General features: G+C 33.6%; 1 non-coding gene across 1 annotated transcript; it reads left to right on the top strand.

The window, feature by feature from the left end:
• Nucleotides 1-5,813: 5,813 nt before the first annotated feature.
• Nucleotides 5,814-5,920, top strand: LOC135277841 (U6 spliceosomal RNA). The gene has a single exon (XR_010345422.1). It is a non-coding gene; the product is annotated as a U6 spliceosomal RNA (small nuclear RNA).
• The last annotated feature ends 214 nt before the right edge of the window (nucleotides 5,921-6,134 follow it).

Raw genomic sequence — 6,134 nt, 5'->3', positions numbered from 1 at the left:
TGGAAGCATTCCCCTTAAAAACAAGCACAAGACAAGGATGCCTTCTCTCACCACTCCTACTCAAAATAGTATTGCAAGTTCTGACCAGGGGAATCAGGCAAGAGACAGAAACAAAGGGCATTCAAATAGGAAGAGACAAAGTCAAACATTCCCGTTAGCAGATAACATGGTCCTATATCAAGAAAACCCCATTGTCTCAGCCCAAAAGTTTCTTAAGCTTATAAGCAACCAAACAGTCTCAGAAGCAAAATCAATGTGGAAAAAAAAAAAAAATGCTAGCATTCCTATAAAGCAACAACAGTCAAGCTGGCAGCCAAATCACAAATGAACTCCCATTCACAACTGCAACAAAAATAAAATAAAATACCTAGAAATACTGCTAACCAGGGAGGTAAATGATCTCTACAAGAACTACAAACTATTGCTCAAAGAAATCAGAGATGCCACAAACAAATGGAAGAACATTCCATGTACCTACTTAGGAATAATCCATATTGTGAAAATGAGTATACTTCCTAAAGGACTGTATAGATTAAATACTATTGACATTCTTCATAGAACTAGAAAATACTATTTTAAAATTCCTATGGAACAACAAGAAAAAGTTCAAATAGCCAAAGCAATCGTAAGCAACAAGAACAAAGCTGGAGGTTTCATGCTACCTGACTTCAAACTATACTACCAAAAGAGCATGGTACCGGTACCAGAACAGACATATAGACCACTGGGACAGAATAGAGAACACAGAAATAATGCTAGACACCTATAAGTGTCTGATCTGCAATTAAAATGACAAAAGCAAGTGAAGGGAAAGGATTCACTATTCAATAAATGGTGATGGGATAACTGGCCAGCCATATGCACAAAACCGAAACTGAAAATGCAGAAGGTCAGAACTGGACCCCTTTCTTACACCATATACAAAAGTCAACTCACGATAGATTAAAGACTTAAATGTAAACCCAAAACTGTAAAACTCTGGAAGGCAACCTAGGCAATTCATTAGTAAACAGGCATAGGCAAAGATTTCATGACTAAGATGCCAAAAGCAATTGCAATAAAAACAAAAACTGACAAATGGGATCTAATTGAACCAAAGAGTTTCTGCACAGGAAAAGAAAATATCAACAGAATAAACAGACACCCTACAGAATGGGAGAAAATTTTGCAAACTATGTATTCGACAAAGGACTAATATCTGACATCGATAAGGATCTTAAACAAATTTACAAGAAAAAGAAACCAACAAGCTCGTTAAAACGTGGGCAGACAACATAGATACTTCAAAAGGAATGACGTACATGCAGCCAATAGTCACATGAAAGAAATGCTCAATGTCACTGATCATTAAAGAAACGCAAATTAAAACCTCATGAAATATCATCTAACAGCAGTCAGATGTTGCTGACTGCTCAAAAACTCAAAAAATAATGGGTTCTGGCAAGGTTGTGGAGAAAAAGGAACATTTATAAACTGTGGTTGGATTGTAAATTAGTTCAGCATTGTGGAAAACAGTCTTGCAACTCCTCAAAGACCTAAAGACCGAAATTCCTTTTGACCCAGCAATTCCATTACTGGGTATATACCCAAAGGAATATAAATCATTCTATTATAAAGGCACATGTACATGTATGTTCACTGCAGCACTGTTCACAGTAGCAATGAAATGAAATAAACCTAAATGTCAATCAATCATGCACTGGATAAAGAAAATATGTTACCTATACACCATGGAATACTATGCAGCCATATAAACAACAAGATCCTGTCCTTTGCAGGGACATGGATGGAGCTAATGGCCAGTATCCTTAGCAAACTAACACAGAAACAGAAAACCAAATACTACATGTTCTCACTTACAAGTGGGAGCTGAATGGTGAGAACACATGTACATATAGGGGCAACAACACACACTGGGACGTTTCAGAGGGTGGAGGTTGGAAGCAACTGAAGTGTCCATCAACAGATGAATGGGTAAAGAAATGTGGTGCATATACACAATGGAATACTATTTAGTCATAAAAAGAGATCCTGTCATTTGCAGCAACATGGATGGAACCAACATGGATGGAATTATGTTAATTGAAATAAACCAGATACAGAAAGATAAACATCATATATTCTCACTTATCTGTGGAAGCTAAAAATTAAAAAAAAAGTCAATCTTAAGAAACAGAGTATAAGGATGCTTTTCAGCAGCATTCAGTAAAAGGTAGGTGGGGGACAGGGGGAAGCAGGGATGATTAATGGGTCCAAAAAGTAATTGTAAATGATCAATAAGACCTATTATTTGCTAGCACACAATGATAACTATAGTAAAAAACAGTTTAACTGTTTATACAAAAATAACCAAAAGAGTAGAATTGGATTGCTTGAAACATAAAAGATAAATGCTTGAAATAACACATTCCTTTAACCTGATGTGATTACTTCACATTGCATACCTGTATCAAAATATCTCATGTAACCCATAAATATATATACTTACTTTGTACCCACATAAGTTAAAATAAGTTAAAAAAATAAATATTATATAGAGAAGCAAAAGACCCTGAATATCCAACACAATATTTAAGGGGATGTGCAAAGTTGGTGAATTAACACTACCAGCCTTCAAGACACTAGAAAGTTACAGTGATCAAGACAGTGTGGGACTGACAAAAGAATAAACAAATTGATTAGTACCATAAAATAGAGATCCCAGAAAAAATTCACATAAATAAGTTGACTCTTGACAAAGGAGAAAAAGCAATATAATTGCAATAGGATAGTATTTTTCAAAACTTGTGTTGGAATAACTAGATGTCCACATATTAAAAACATGAATCCATGTACAGAACTTACACCGTTTACAAAATTAACTCAAAATGGAGCACAGACTTAATGTATACACGACATGTTAAAACTTCTTGGATACAATATAGGGAAAAATCTCCATGACTTTGGGCTTTGTGATTTTTTTAGATGTAACACCAAAGGCACAATCCATGAACACTGATTTGATAAGCTTAGTTTTGTTAAAATTGAAAAACTTTCCTCCTTGAAAGGCAATGTCAAAAGAATGAAAAGATAAGCCACTGACTGGTAGAAAATATTTTCAGAAGACTTATTCAATAAATAGCCACTGTTTTCAGAATACTTTTATCTCCCCAAAATTCATATATTAAAATCTTGAATCTCAAGGTGATCTTAGTAGGAATTGGGACCTTTTAGGAGGTGATTAGGTCATGAAGATGAAGCTCTCCTAAATCAGGGTAATTCCCTTATAAAAGAGACTCCAGAGAGCTCATTCATTTCCTTCCACCACATGAGAACACACACTAACATGGTTAAAATAAGGACTCGGGGCAACATTTAATGCTGGCAAGAAAGTTGAGAAACTGGACCAATTATATAAGGCAGTTAGGAGTATAAAATGTTTTAGGAAAATAGCCTCATGGGTGTAAATCCTTTATGACTTAGGAAAAAGTATTTTGAGTTTTAAATGTTACCTCAGTATTAATGGCTGCTAGATAATTATTATGATTATGCCTCCACAGGCCTTCAAGATCAAACTTTTATCATTATTATTACTATTATTATTATTTTGAGATGGAGTTTTGCTCTCGTTGCCCAGGCTGGAAAGCAATGGAGTGATCTCAGCTCACTGCAACCACCACCTCCCAGGTTCACGAGATTCTCTTGCCTCAGCCTCCTGAGTAGCTGGGATTACAGGCATGCACCACCACACCCAGCTAATTTTGTATTTTTAGTAGAGATGGGGTTTCTCCATGTTGGTCAGGCTGGTCTCAAACTCCTGATCTCAGGTGATCTTCCCGACTCTACCTCCCAAAGTGCTGGGATTACAGGCATGAGCCACCGTGCCTGGCCAAACTTTCTTTTACTTTTTTTCTGAATTAGTTGCATAAAATACAAATGCAATCAGCAAATGCCCTGGCTTGACTATCTGGTTATTTTGATAATGCTGTTTAGCTTTTTAAGCTTTCAGTTTATTTCCTTGACAACGTGGCATCATAACACATTTTCACCTCATCTGCTTTCCCTTTGGAAGGACATGTTGATTTGAATATTCGTCTACTTCGTTTCATCAAATCCTAATAGTCCTTAGTTTCAGATATCACTACATGACAAAGGAACCTGTGATATTTATTGTGTATACATTCTATGAATATATGTGACATGTTAATACTCCTTAAATAAATAAGCTATATCTAAATTAATATAAACATCTATTCAGAATTCAGTGACTCTCCTTCACTGAATTCTGAATAGATGTTTTCAAGCAATGTACCATTCAATACAGGTGAGTTACATTAGCTAACTCCCAAATTACATCATATACAAACATACATTTATATGTGACATGTACTCAACAGACCTTTTAGAAATAAGTGAAACCGAATATTAGAAATGATGGGAATAATTATCATTTCTTCAGAACAGAAAATATATTGTCATTATTCATATTTTCACAGACTGGTTTGCAAACTCTTTATGATGTAGCCATAAAGATAAATACTGTGGAAGAAGGCTAAGTTTATTGAACTTCATCTGTTATTTACCCATGTATCAGCTATTTATCCATAATTGTATCCTACAGCAAACATTTCTTTATTGTTTGTTGATTTTACTTACTTTCATTTTCAGATTCAAACTCTATTTGTTGGCTGGAGAAAATTACTTCAAAGACAATGTTGTTTATAAACTTTCAGTCCTATATATAAGTAATTATACAAAAAAATCATTTCAATAATGTTATAACTATGTTCTATTTATTCAGACTCTTTAAAGCATAATTATTTTCATTATAATTAGCCTTAATAATTGAAGTACTACTTTATTGCAAAAGAATCATAAAAGCTATTCATGTAAAATACTACTTAAGTATTGTTATCTTAGTCAAAATAACATATATAATTATTATATTATGTGTTTATGTAATTATAATTCATTTTGTGGTAGCCCCTGAAATCTCTCTCTTCCTAAGAATACAGACAGTCAAGAATTTTTGGCCTTTGTGCCTCTAAGAGTAATAAAACTTTATTACAAGCCATCTTGAAACATATTCTTTGTCTAACTTAAAAACTTTAGTTTAGGTAATAAAAATGTTCTCATTAGCCATCAAGAGAAATTATGTAAACATATTAATAAACAGGATAACAGCGCTGGGTCAGTGTTATGTGAATAACATGTAATACGGTGTGTAAAAGTAATGTAAATTATGTAGTATGTAATAATTTTATACACTACAAAATGGTGTTAAGCAGAGGGTACCAACATTTCACACCAAGGATTAATTTGAGGAGTTTGTCACAATTGCCCTGTCATCTGCTCACCCACTGTTCCTGACAGGTCTCTGACACCAACTCATAATTGCTTAGGAAAAATTAGCATTTAGGTTTTCCCAGCCAAACTCACCTAGACTTACAAATGAAAGTTACTGCTCCAGAGTCAATGTTTTTTTCAAGGTTAGATAAGCAAAATCTGATAAAATTAAATTACAAGTAGAATGCATAAGTGCATACCGGCATTAGAACCAAAACTCATAAAGCAGATATATGTCAAGCATGCCTCCAGAGTTATAAAAGTATGCAGAGTTTGTTGGTTTATTTATAACATATCCACTATTGAAATAATTGCTTATGGTTATCTTTTTAATTTTCCATTTACAAATTACAAATCCAATTACCACTTTAAAATTTCACTTCCCATTGGGAACATTTTATTCTTTTCTTTAATGATATAGTCCTATAGTGCTAATTTTCACTTGAAATCTAAGTTGTAATTTTTTTTTCTTTTATAAAAATGGACTTGTACTTACTTTAGCAGCACATATACTAAAATTAAAATGATACAGAGAAGAATAGCATGGCCTCTGTGCAAGGCTGACTTACAAATTCATGAAGTGCTCAATATTTTCATGAAAATGGCCATACTGCCCAAAGAAATTTATAGGTTCAATGTTATTCGTCTTCATTATTATCATAATTTTTGTCTTTATCCAACTTTCTGTGAACTTAACTTTTTTAAATTTGATGCTTTAAATTATGATCTATTGGTCATTCTTCCAACTACATGTAAATTATCCTCTAGTTTCCACTTCAGCTGCAACTTATAATTTTATATAAATATTC

Source organism: Aotus nancymaae, unplaced genomic scaffold (genome assembly GCF_030222135.1).
Source record: "Aotus nancymaae isolate 86718 unplaced genomic scaffold, 86718_ANA_hifiasm-v0.15.2.pri h1tg000033l, whole genome shotgun sequence".
Classification (NCBI taxonomy): Eukaryota; Metazoa; Chordata; class Mammalia; order Primates; family Aotidae; genus Aotus; species Aotus nancymaae.
Note: the sequence above shows the minus strand (reverse complement) of the source record. Positions and strands in the feature narration are given on the sequence as shown.